Below are 14,176 nucleotides of genomic sequence, written 5' to 3'. Positions count from 1 at the left end.
TAATTATATTTGTGTTGTTTTCCTTCTAAGTCCTGGCCTCTTCACTAAAACCCACCATCATGAAACAGATTGGCTCATAGGGGTTGTTGTCTTTCATGTCTCGTCAATCTGCAAAACTCAACGTGGCCCCGAAACCATCAATAGTTATGAGTCCAGCATAATCTAGTAGTCAATGTGTTTGATTAGATAAAATCAGGTCAGCTCACTTTCAAATGCTTCAATGATGCCAGGATCCAGCAGATGATCTTGACCTATTGCAGTGAATAAAAGTTAGTTTTTGATGGATGTGAAAACCAATTTTGTACATAAAACAATTGATTTAACTCAGGCTGGCAAGGCAAGTTTATTTGTAGAGCACATTTCATGTACGTGACAATTCAAAGTTTACATAAAAAGATTTTTGTAAATCCATTAAAAAGTAAAATAGTTTAAAAGCAGAAATTAAAGACAGAGAGACATAAGTTAAAAAGAACTAAACACCACCAGGTGTTGCAGAGCTTTTTGCAGCGCTGATCTTCAGGAGAATCCTGCAGCTCGGCCCTCATGTGGTCGGTGGAGACCTGGGGCCGGATTCACAAAACATTCTTAAGAAAAAAAATCTTCTTAAGTGTCATTTTTTTCAGTTCAGTCTTAAGAAGAAAAAAGAGAAGAAGTCATATTCTCCAAAAAAGTTCTAAGTATTTTCTCAACTTTCTTCTTAAGTTTCTTCTTAAGAAAAAACTTTATTCTTGAAATAAAAGTTCTCAAATTTGTTCTTGACTTTTTTCTTAACTTTAAGACAACCTTGACCTGTCTTAAAATTTCTTCTGTGAAAAGGTAATAATAATAATAGTAATAATAATCAACCTCTAAAATCACCTTTTTCAACACATTTTAGACAAGTTTAGACTAGTAGGTCATAGTTTGTGGATATACTTTGTAATTAATTACACAAAGAGCCTGTTAACTGTTTGTTAGCATGTTAGTTAGCGTGGTAGTTAATTATTATTAATTTTCCCCAATAGTATTTTTTTCACACATTAATCTCATCCGCCATAACCTTGAAAAGTTCCTGCATCTCTTTTTCTCCTTCTCCATGTTTAGTGAGTGACTGACGGTTAAGACCAAACTACCTGTATAAATGTTTGTTGGCGCGTGCAATGCAATTACATATTGTAAGAAGTTCTTAAGTAGGAAAAATAAGACATTCGTAAGAAATGACAGTTCTTAAGACGGTTCTTAAGAAAATATTGAGGAATTTCACTTAAGAACTTTCTTATGAACTTCTTAATTTTAGATCTTAAGACATTTCTTAAGATTGCTCTTAAGAACATATTGGTGAATCTGCCCCTAGTGGGGGTCTGGAGTCTGTGGTGGGGGGTTTAGGGTGCAGGACTGGGAGGGGGTCATTCTGGCAGCAGGGACCTGCTCCTTCATGTGCTCAGTGAAGTCCAGCAGAGGGAGAGATGGGAGGATGATTGGATGATGAGGGGGGTCTGCAGTCCTGTGTGTTGGTGCAGGAGGGGTCGGAGAAGACTCCAGGATGACGTCCTCTCAGGGGGGCGGGGGCTGTAGCTCATCCTCTTCTTTGTTTCTTTCTTGTCCAGCTGAACAGAATAGAACTCAAACATAGAAAAGATCAGCTGCAAACAGCCTGGCTCCAGATGTGTTCACAGTACGACTCCAGGATGACGTCCTCTCGGGGGAGGACGTCATCCTGTGGAATGTGGAAACCTCGAGATGGGGCTGCTCATCCTTTTGTGTTTGTTTGTTTCTTGTCCAGCTGAAAAGAACTCAAACATAGAAAAGATCAGCTGCAAACAGCCTGGCTCCAGATGTGTTCAGAGTACGTGTCCACACACCTGCACTGATACAAATATTGTGCTTGATCTACTTAAAAAAAATAAGTCAACTTTTTGCATGAGATTATTGCAGATCAAGAAAGACTAGTCTTTGTATAAACTACTTAATTGTATGTATGTAAATAATACATTTTGCAAGTATAGTCAACTTAATTGTGTTAAGTTTACTTTATTTATCAAAATTAAATTGACTTTAAAAAGAAAAAAAAGAAGGAAAAAAAGGAAAAAAAGAAAAAAAAAGGAAAGAAAGGAAAAAAGGGAAAAAAATTAAGTTGACTTTACTTGCAAATGAATTTTGTACATACTAAAATTGAGTAGTTTATAAAAAGACTTTCTTGATCCCGGGTCGCGGGGGCAGCAGCCTCAGCAGAGATGCCCAGACTTCCTTCACCCCAGACACTTCCTCCAGCTCTTCCTCCAGCTCTTCCTCCAGCTCTTCCTCCAGCTCTTCCTCCAGCTCTTCCTCCATCTCTTCCTCCAACTCTTCCTCCAGCTCTTCCTCCAGCTCTTCCGGGGGGAGTCCGAGGCGTTCCCAGGCCAGCCGAGAGACATAGTCTCTCCAGCGTGTCCTGGGTCTTCCCCGGGGTCTCCTCCCGGTGGGACATGCCTGGAACATCTCCCTAGGGAGGAGGGACATGCCTGGAACACCTCCCTAGGGAGGCGTCCAGGAGGATCCGGTACAGATGCCCAAGCCACCTCAGCTGACTCCTCTCAATGTGAAGGAGCAGCGGCTCGACTCCGAGCTCCTCCCGGGTGACCGAACTCCTCACCCTATCTCTAAGGGAGCGTCCAGCTACCCTGCGGAGGAAACTCATCTCGGCCGCTTGTATCCGCGATCTTGTCCTTTCGGTCACTACCCAGAGTTCATGACCATAGGTGAGGGTAGGCTCGTAGATTGACCGGTAAATCAAGAGCTTTGCCTTTCGACTCAGCTCCTTCTTCACCACGATGGTCCGGTACACCGACCGCATAACTGCGGACGCTGCACCGATCCGTCTGTCAATCTCACGCCCCATTGTTCCCTCACTCGTGAACAAGATCCCGAGATACTTGAACTCCTCCACCTGAGGCAGGACTTCTCCCCCCACCCGGAGAAGGCACACCACCCTTTCCCGGTGGAGAACCATGGCCTCGGTTTTGGAGGTGCTGATTCTCATCCCTGCCGCGTCGCACTCGGCCTCAAACCGTCCCAGCACATGCTGAAGGTCCCGGTCCGATGAAGCAACAGGACAACATCATCCGCAAAAAGCAGAGATGGAATCCTGTGGTTCCCAAACCGGATCCCCTCCGGCCCCTGGCTGTGCCTAGAAATCCTGTCCATAAAAATTATGAACAGAACCGGTGACAAAGGGCAGCCCTGCCGGAGTCCAACATGCACCGGGAAGTCTGACTTACCGTATTTTCACGACCATACGGCGCACCGTGTGAAAAGGCGCACCCTCAGTTTTGTGTGTCATTTTTGGTTTTAAAACACACATACGGCGCACCGACCCAAAAGGCGCAGTCTACAGACACGGAGCTGCACACAAGCTGCACACAAGCTGCAAAACACACACACAAGCACACAAGTGTGCTTATTTAAAAATAGAGCGGGAGCAAAACTTAGTTTGATATTTTATTTCACATCAATCAAACCCTTCAAAGGTTCATCTTCTGTTTCCGCATTAAAGAATTAAAAAAAACCACGGGTCGCCGCACATAAACCTGTCTCAGCCACCAGCCCTTTTCATTTCACTCTGGCTTGAAAAGTCTCTTTAGGCAACGCTTTTCTTTTAAAAATCACCATAGCCGGCCGTTTCTGTCCATCAGCGTGGCAGGCAAGCACAAGAGTAAATAAACTTTTCATACCCCGTTGTGCTGCGGATCCCGACCGCGGCGGTCCCGGCTCCCGCTCCGCTCCCCCGCGCTGGTCCCGGGTCCCGGGTCCCGGTCCGCTCCCCCGCACTGGTCCCGCTCACACACACGCGCATGTCGGGGATCCGGTACTGGGGTTTGTATCCGACAGGAGCTCCGCTCAGCTAATTCAGCTGCGCCAGTCCGAATTTCCAGACCTGTCTCAGCCACTTGATCATCATCCCTTCATCCAGCCAGCCCTTTTCATTCGCCCTTATAATGACTCCGGCTGGAAACGTCTTATGCAAAGTTTTTCTTTTAAAAATCACCATAGAGTTTCTGTCCATCAGCGTGGCAGGCAAGCACAACATAAATAAGTATGTGTGTGTTTCGCGCCGCAAAACACACACACACGCGCATGTCGGGGATCCGGTACCGGGGTTTGTAACCGACAGATTTGGCTGAAAATCTCGGAGGGTGAAGCTGATCCGACCTGGGACGGAGTCCAGAAATCCCTGCTCCCAAAGCGGGCGGGAACCAGGATAATTTGATCGGATCCCGCTTTGGGAACCAGGAAGTCGGCTGCAGCAGCGCGCATCACAGCGGCTTCAACCGGGGAATGTGACCGGTTCCGACCGGCCGGAGGAACCCACATGGACTCGTAGCAGGGGCTCCCGGGGAAAGAGCACCGGCATTTCAGCCGGATCTGCCCCGGGGATGCGGCGATCGGACCCCGCAACCCCACGGCAGGTTCATCCTCGGTTCCGACATGCAAAACACACACACACTGCAGAACACACACACAAGTGTGCTTATTTAAAAATAGAGCGGGAGCAAAACTTAGTTTGATTGTATTTTATTTCACTTTACACATCAAGCAAATCCTTAAAAGTCTTCATCTTCTGTTTCCGCATTAAACAGCTCAGTGGAGTCTCATTCACGTCCGCAACTCAAGGCTTCACCCGCCCCCTTCTCTTTTTACCGTTCTCATGGTGGCCGGCCTTACATTACCGTAATTCAGGTCATAGACACGGCGCACCGTTTCATAAGGCGCCCGGCACATTTAAAAAAAAAAAAAAAAAAAAATGTATGTGCGCCTTACGGTCGCGAAAATACGGCTGCCGGCGATGCAAACCAGACTCCTGCTCCGATCATACAGAGACCGGACAGCCCTTAATAGAGGGCCCCAGACTCCATACTCACTGACCCCCCACAGAATGGCACGAGGGACACGGTCAAATGCCTTCTCCAGATCCACAAAACACATGTAGACTGGTTGGGAAAATTCCCATGAACCCTCGAGCACCCTGGGGAGGGTGTAGAGCTGGTCCAGCTCTACATAAAAATCTCATGCGAAAAAGTTGCCTTAATTTTTTTAAAGTAGATCAAGCAAGATATTTTTTACTGTGGTGTTCTACTTAAACTAATAAGGCATGTTTCATCTAAACGTTGGTCAATCTGCCCAATAGATTAAAATTGTTAAAGGAAAAGTAAATACAACAAGATCATTGCTTGTTGTTTGTGTGTAAATGAAAAGATTGACTGGGATTCACATAAATACTGCTTGTTAAGGAAAAAATGCACAATGTCTTGTTTTTTGAACAAATTCAGATTAAGTTCAAAACTAGATGTATTCATGTAAAGCAACAAACTTCATTTTTAATTGTTAATATCACACATTTAAATATGTTATATTTACATGCGCTTAGATTTATTTTTTTCAGTGTGCCGGCCATTTGTTCAGGTTAAACAACCTGCTGAATCTGTTGTCTCCTCACATCGGAGGTAAAGGGCCACTAACGGACACTTCAGCATCCACACTATTGTATCAAACAGCTTATGAAGTCTCGTTTCAGCACCTCAGACTGCTGTTTCATGACACCATTTGAGCCGACGTGTAACACGAGGCTTTTCACAGTCGGGTGCTCACACAGAAATTTACACGATCTCGTCTCGCACATCTGATACCCCCTCCCTGGGGAAGCACGGCCTGTTAGCACGTTTCCCGTTCGCATATCTCACATCTTTCACAGCAGCATCATCAACAGTCTCTGGTTCTCCCGGTTCACCGTGCTGTGTGGGGAGACTTGCATCACCTCCCTCACCAAAGAAGCACAGTAGAGGATGTACTTCCTGCGGCAGCTGAAGAAGTTCAACCTGCCAAAGACAATGATGGTGCAGTTCTACACGGCCATCAGTGAGACCATCCTCACCTCCTCCATCATTGAGTCATCCTCACCTCCTCCATCACCATCTGGTTTACTGCTGCCACGGTAAAGGACAGGAGCAGCTGCAGCGTATCATCCGCTCTGCAGAGAAGGGGATTGGCTGGAATCTTCCATCTCTCCAGGACCTTGAAGCCTCCAGCAGGCCAGCTGACAGTCCTGCCGGGGCCCCGGACAAAATAATCTAAGATGGGCCCCCCTGCGCCCGGATCTCTCCTTCTCCCTCTTCCTCTCCTCTCCCTCTGCTCTTCAGGTTTTTATACAAGCTAATGGACGTTAACATTAGAGATAGCCAGTTAGGTTAAGTTACAAGGTTGGTAAACGTTGTAACTGTTTCTTACCTTGCTCTACGCTGACTTTATTAATTCCAGCTTCACCGTCACCACCTTTTTAAAATATTTGTGTAGAGAATCTCTGAGGCCTCTATTTTCTTCTTCTCCTCTTCTCTTTTCTCTTCTTTTCTGAGCACCGGACTTGTGCTGGCCGGACATTTTGACCATTCTAATGGTTGAATTAAATGATAACGTCAAATTTTGATCAGTGGCCAAACCATTTTTGTGTTGGGGGTTCTTGACCACAAGGACAATTAGGAAGAAAACAAATAACAATCTTTTATGTAACTCAAATACTACATATTTTTCCACAAATAGGCATATTTTGAAACATTTTGAAAAATGATTCCATAATTTAATGAGAATAAAAAAAAAAATAAAAAAAAAAAAAAAATATATATATATATATATATATATATATATATATATATATATATATATATATATATATATATATATATATATATATATATATATATATATATGCATATTTTTATTTTTATTTTTTTTTCCCCAGTTCTGGTCCCCCCCCCTACTCTGGGCCCGGGACAACAGACTCATTTGTCCCCCTCTATCGGCGGCGTGGCCTCCAGGACCCTGAAGCGTGCAGGAAAGATTGCAGCAGACCCTCCCACCCCGGACACAAACTGTTCCAGACTCTTCCCTCTGGCAGGAGGCTGCGCTCCATCAGGACCAAAACCTCACGCCACAAGAACAGTTTTTTCCCGTCTGCAGCCTTCCTCATCAACAAGGCCCCGGTCCCCCGTCTACTACGGACTGCCCCCCCATCCCATTCTACGTTACATTAACGTAAAGATTCCAATCCTGACCTTATGCGTTACATTAACGCACATCCTAAGTCACTTTTGTACAGACTCATATCCGGCACTTTAAAAACCTCATATTGTACATTTCTGTTTATGGGTCAATGACGTGACGCCTATATTTTCCGAAAAACTGATTTTTTTTCAATTCAAAAAAGGTTTAAATGGATAAAACAAATACCAGATATATGACCTACCTGTCCCACATATGGATTCACTTGAATTTTACAAAAAATACTAGTTATTTGGGATTTTGTTGTTGTTTTAAGCGTCAAAATGTCATGTGGTGCGACCGTCCGACCATGACCAGGACTGAGTATTTAAATCAATCTTCTGCTCTATCTGGCATGATTTCCAAAATGTCTTGTAGTGTATAAGATTTATACACATTTATATTTATATTTACATCATTATATACAAACAAAGTTTGACTGATGTCCATTTTATGAAATAACATGTTTTATTAAAATAACCATTTTTGTATAATACTGAAAATACTGAAAAAAAAAAAAAGATGTCAAAATGTTAAGGAAATTAATTTATTTTAATATGAATCATGGTTTCACCACATGACTTTTTTTAAGGCTAGTGCCAATTCATCTTGACAAAAATCACTTAATTTAAAAGTTTTATATGAATTTATGTGTACACAACATTTTTAATGTTTGAACTACTGCAATAGATATTCTTTTTTTTATTATTTTAAAATTGACCTGTTGAAAATCCTTATTCGTCATTGACCCTTATACATTTTCTCTCTTATATATTTGCTTTTATATGTTATATATGTATTGTATTGCACCAATCACCACAACAAATTCCTTGTGTGTGTTTAACAAACTTGGCAATAAATCCTTTTCTGATTCTGATTCTGATTCTGATTCTGATCAGGGGGAGATCCAGAGAGCCGGTGTGGTGGGAAAATGTGTTCTGTAGGGGCATGTGGAGGAGGAGGCTTGTTTTCTGGTTTTCCATTGACAGCTGTGTAAGTGTGTGTCCTGCTAACGAGGCTTGAGGAAGGGTTGGGTCTCGTTGGTCTCGTTGGTCTGTTGGCCGGTCCAATCCATGATCCCACCAGACAGGACCGGTTCTGTCGTCTCCCATGGTTTATTCTTTGGCTTTGCACCAAGTGCATTCCAGCAGATATTTGAGGAGTGGTTACTAAAAACACTGTCCTCCCGTTTCCAATCAGCCCTGTTAGCATGCAGTCAGAGGGAAAGCTGTATCGCTGTATCAGCCAGAGTAGTGGCTGTGTGGCGTTCACGCTGACTTAAAGTGCATATACATTAGCCACGTGCTAATCTGCATCAGACACTTGAGTTAGTCTTTTGTTTTCTGTCGCTAGTGGAAGGTTAAAAACCAAACCACTGCAATATGACCTTTTGGTCTCATGAATTAATCTTGAGTCAGGTGGAGTTACACCTTGTAGGCAGCACCGAGTCATAATGACAACAGCCTGGCAAAAATATAAATAGTAAACCTGTTCAGCAGCACCTAATGCCAACGGAATGTTAACAGCTCTTCTACCAGTGATGAGCAACACTCAGATTAGATAAGGTAGTCTTTATAGTTGTCGTGGAAAAAATTCAAACATGATATACTTTATAACAAAAGGTCAACAGCTGTGGAGAGCAGGATAGTGGGGGGAGATCAACAGCTGTGTAAATGCAAATACCAACAAAGGCCAACTGCGAGAACGTAATTAGAAGAGGTGGGTATAGAAGATGTAGATGCAGATGAAAGGGCCACATCTCTTTTGCATTTGCTTTACAAGAAACTTGGCGGGAAAGGCGGCATCTGGGGAGCTGTGGAGCTGTGGTCGTTACAAGGAAACGCACTGGCTCAGGAATTAGGAGATGGTTCGGGTTCAAAGTGTCAGATGAGCAACAAAATCAAGTTATTTGTAGGGATTGTCATAAACAAGTTACAGCCCGGAGTGGAAGTACTGCAAATGTTTTTCACCACCTGAAAGCAGGAGTGTGTGAAACAGACAAGTGTGTGAGACATCCACAACCTGAAAAAGCTACATGGACTCCGAAGCCAAGCTCGCTGCGTGCTTCATTTCCCCGCGGGGTGCCTTACGAGAAGAGAAGTGACACGTGGTGTACTGTAACTAAAGCCGTGTCATACCACATTGCTAAAGCTTTCCGTCCCAGTTGCAGCTGTGGAAGAAGTGGGATTCAAAAAAAAGTTACTGAGAACTAAACGGACACGTGATATGAGCTTCCCAGTCGAGAAGTCGCTGCTGCAAATGTGTCAGAGGTCGGGCAGAGCCTCGCACGAGCCTGACACCTCACGTCATTGACGACAGAATGCAGAATGGGGATGTGCACATGAATCAGCTGCACGCCATGACTAAAAAGAGCATGCAGGACAGTTTCTGGCTAAGTCATCAACCCACGGTATCCCACCTCTTATTTATTTTTAAGGTTTTTTTGTGGCACTAGTGGCCTTTATTGAGAGTAGGTAGACAGGAAACAGGTAGAGAGGGGGGAGACATTGCAGTACAGAGGGACAGGCTGGGACTACATAACAGAGGTGTCTTCAGTATTCACATCCATTACTCAGGTAGAAGTATAGATACTAGAGTTTAAAAATACTCCTGTAGAAGTTGAAGTATCAACTCAAGTTTTTTACTCAAGTAAAAGTATAAAAGTACTGGTTTCAAAACTACTTAAAGTATAAAAGTAAAAGTAATGTAAGGGGGAAAAAAGCCATTAAGGACAAAAGCCATTGAAAATTAATGTATCTTAGTATAATGCAAATATATTAAAGAACAACATATGTGTACTATTGAGCATTAACATGTGTTTCAGAGAGCAGGAGATATGATGACTAGTTGTCTATAAGTATTGTAATGCTGCAAAAAGTCAAACTTCAGAGGCATGTTATCATTTATCCTAACCTTTATTGGAATGTACATCCAAGTTTAGTTGCAGGAATCTGAGGGAACGGATGTAAGAACAAAACTGGACAAGAACATCTGAAACAACCACAACCAAATTCACTCTATCCGGATGGAGCAATTTAACTGGATAGTTTTTTTTTTAAAGGCCGAAATGAAATAGAGTAACGAGGCTGTTTTTAAAATGTAAGGAGTAAAAAGTACAGATAATTGTGTGAAAATGTAAGGAGTAAAAGTAAAAAGTCGTCTGAAAAATAATTACTCCAGTGAAGTATAGATAACCAAAATTTCTACTTAAGTAAGGTAACAAAGTATTTGTACTTCGTTACTTGACATCTCTGGACTCGAACCTGTACCACCTGCACGGGGACTACAGCCACCGCCTCTACAAATGGCACCCGCTCAACCCACTGAGCTATCCAGGGCCCAGAATGTGATGCTGTACCTGATGCTGTTATGTGTTGTGGGTATGCTGTTCTAAAATTAAATGTCCATACTGTACAGACGATCCAACCCAGCACAGCTTCCTGACTTCAGAAAATGGCCCGACATACCAAAGCAAACCACAACCAGAACTACCATTATCAAGTGCAAACACAGTTGTTTGTATGTGATGACAGGTATGCAGATTTTGTTTTGAGGTCATATGGCAAAACTCATTACGAGCGGATTATGCAGCATAAAGGCTTCTGGGAAAAGGTCTGTTCCACAGCTGGTGAGTTTTTCCACCAGGTCATTGTGGCCAGGAGGCCAGGAGAAACTTCATAACAACTGCAATAACTTAATTTCCCATGAAATGCTTTCAACCTTCAAAGAACACAGTGAAAGTACCTGCATCATGTTCAACATGGTGTTTATGTGGAGGAGAAAAGCTTCCTGTGGTGGGCTCTGATTAGGAAAATTGTGAATTTCAATGGTTCCATTTCAAACGTGTTAATATCTGAAAAGCTTCAAAAGGCCTGGTTTTGTCCAAAGAAAACAAGGGAAAATTAAAGCTGCAAGCAGCGATGAACGGGCCCTCGCACTCACGGCCACCGCCCCCCATAAGTATATCAGAAATGACACCACCCACGACTTCCTATGTCAAAACATTCAAAAGTTATAGCAGAAAAATGGGACAACCAATCAGAAGAAGGGGCGGGGCTAACTCAGGCCAATGAAGGTCAAGGACTCCATACAGAATCTGATGACACCACCCACGACTCTCTATGTCAAACCTTTCAAAAGTTATGGCAGAGAAAAGTATTCTAGGGGGCGCTGTTGAGCCGTTAGGCCACGCCCATTAATGCAAACCATGAAATATCAAATTTATCGCCAGGCCTGGCTTGCATGCAAAATTTGGTGACTTTTGTAGAACTATCAAATATGGACCAATCAGATGAAGGGGAGGCGCGCTTTTTGGCGTCTAGCGTCGCCACGGTAACACTTTTGAAATAGAAAAGTAATGCGCGTAGTCGCAGGATGGAGATGCACATTTTGATGTATAACACACCTGGGTGCACGTTACGGTTCAGGCCGTATTAATTGCAGAAGGAATGGCATAAATTGCGCCAAAATTACACAATTAATTCAAAATGGCCGACTTCCTGTTCAGTTTCGGCCATGGCGCCAAGAGACTTTTCTTTAAGTTGTGTCAAATTTTTCGCCAGGCCTGGCTTGCGTGCAAAGTTTGGTGACTTTTTGGGCATGTTTAGGGGGGCAAAAAGGCCTTCCTTTTGTCAGAATAAAAAAAAGAAAGAAAGAAAAATTCCTACAGATACAATAGGGCCTTCGCACTGTAAGTGCTCGGGCCTAATGATGAATAATCTTCTTTTAAAGGTGTCTGACCCAATGACAGCAGTGTAAAACTTTGAGTGAGGGGGCGTATTCAGACAGAAAACATTTAATGTAAAATTGTTTTTCAGTTCTTTATTTACAGAAATACATTTTAAAAATATTGTAAATGTGAAAAATACTGTAGGTGATACATACACATAAAAAATGTGTTTAAAATATTGGTGAACTCAACCCTGGCAGTTAAAACAACGTTGGCAACAACTGGTCTAAAAATCCCCTTTTCTTCAGTTGTATTTCTGTCACTGGCAGGGACAACCCAAGCAGATGAAGGTCCCGGGTTCAAGTCCCGGGTTGGCAACCAAGGGGAACCACCTTGGGCCCCTGAGCAAGGCATTAACCCTAATGGCTCCCCGGGCGCTGGAAAAGTGGCAGCCCACTGCTCCAAGTCCAACTAGTGATGGTTAAAGCAGTGGCCATATTTCGGTGTGTGTTGTAAAAACTGTATACTGAAAAATAAAGATTATTTGGATGACATTACTTTAAATGATCTAGAGCCCTGAGGTGTTTCTCCTATCAAGAACGTAATAGTATTGTGGTGTTTGTAATTGGACCGTGTCTGTGCCTAACAGTTCTGTCCATAAAAACCTCACAACCATCTGTAATAACTGCAACACGCAGTCCAAAGACGTCCCTGAATCTCATTGCCGTTGTCATTTGTATTCCCTCATGCGATGGCTGTTTAGTGTAGTAGTGAGTGTGGGAGTGGATGTATTGGTTCTGTTTGCCCAATCCTGCACTGGCATGTTCAGACGAAGCCTCATCAGCACCACAAGAACCCGTTGAAGTGTGTTTGAGGAACTACGGGCAGTAATGCTGATGTGGTCAGAGGCGAGTCCAAAAACCCACATTAATGTGGCAAATGTAGTGAGGCCTGTATGATAATTACCATTCTCATCATAACTCCCCCAAACTCAAAAGCTGCCGGTTTATTTCTCACTTGTAGGTCCTCTGCAGTGACACGGTTAATTTTGCCAGCTGTGATCAGTCTGCTCCATCCCTGGCTGCTGCGGGTGGATCTGCAGGCCCGCATGCAGAGGTCTGTTGCATCTGCTGAGAAGACACTGTCGTGGTGGCACTTTCAAAAACCTGCTTGCTTTTAGTCCCGGCTCGTTCTGCTCAGGTTGGTGCTTGAACCTTGTGGCGGCCCAAGTTCAATGAGGGCAACCGGTCAGTGGTGTCCTGCGGATACAGAGGTGATTGACCTGAAGAAACAAAAAGACATTTTTAGTGATGCAGTGTCACAAAGTGGATGGGTGAATAGTGAGCAGTTATCCAGTCTCATGGTCAGGGTGGATTACTTTGTGTTACATCCAGGCAACATTTTATTGTAGATGTTTGTGAAACATGAGCCTAGTAGCAGACTAGTAGTTATCGAGACCGGTGTTGATCTCAAGACCACTTGTTTGTGGTCCTGGTCTTGTCTCGATCTCAACAGTCTTTGGTCTTGGTCTTGTCTCGGTCTCGCCAGGTCTCAGACTCGGATCACTGAGATGCCGTTGCACACCAAGGTGACAGAGACTTGTGATCACCAGTTCTTCCTCTTGTTAATGTACAGTTTTGTAAACTATTTGTATTTTGCATTTGATTTAATGTTTGTGTCTGTATTTAATTACAGTGTTGTGTTTATAACGGCCTGGTTTGAATAAATATATGGCATCATTGGCTTTTGAATAATATTTGCATATCATTGTGATTGAAGCATTAGGTCTATTTCAGTGATGCATAGATACGGTGTAATTTGGCTACTATAAGTCAGTAATTGTGAGTATCTTTAATATTTAAAATTCAGTTTTCATCTACAAATTAAGTCCAATTTAAAACAGTAACATTTACTATTCATGACTTTTCTGAGGTGGAGGGGGGTGTTGGTGCTGGTTATTCTGCTAGAGGACTTTGGGACTAGTTAGTAGTCGTGTCAATCCTTAAAAGCACTGGATTCAATCCTCAAATAGTGTAGAAATAGCGGTAGTGCAGTCGCCACACATATCTGGTCTCAGCTGATTGATGAAAACATTTCTAGTATTGTGCTGCAGTTGAATACAACATCATATGGAAACTAATATAAGCAGCTGAACCAGGATGGTGCTGATGTTCTACAAAATAACTACCGTAGGTTTATTTTTGGTCTTGGTCTTGAGCTGAACTAGTCTTGGTCTTGGTTTAGGTGGTCTTGACTACAAGTCTACCTGGTAGTACAAAAATACAGTATGTGGATATGCACATCCACATAAAACCAGAACAGGGGTTTTCCACAGCAGTGCTGCACATGCAGCATGGAGCTCAGCATCCGTGTAGAAAGATCAGTGCAACAGAACCACTAAATGGTTCTTTGTTCAAAAAACAAAAGCTTCAATTTACCAGATATTACGTGCGCGTCGCT

The sequence above is a fragment of the Cololabis saira genome, chromosome 10 (genome assembly GCF_033807715.1).
Source record: "Cololabis saira isolate AMF1-May2022 chromosome 10, fColSai1.1, whole genome shotgun sequence".
NCBI classification, from domain to species: Eukaryota; Metazoa; Chordata; class Actinopteri; order Beloniformes; family Belonidae; genus Cololabis; species Cololabis saira.
Note: the sequence above shows the minus strand (reverse complement) of the source record.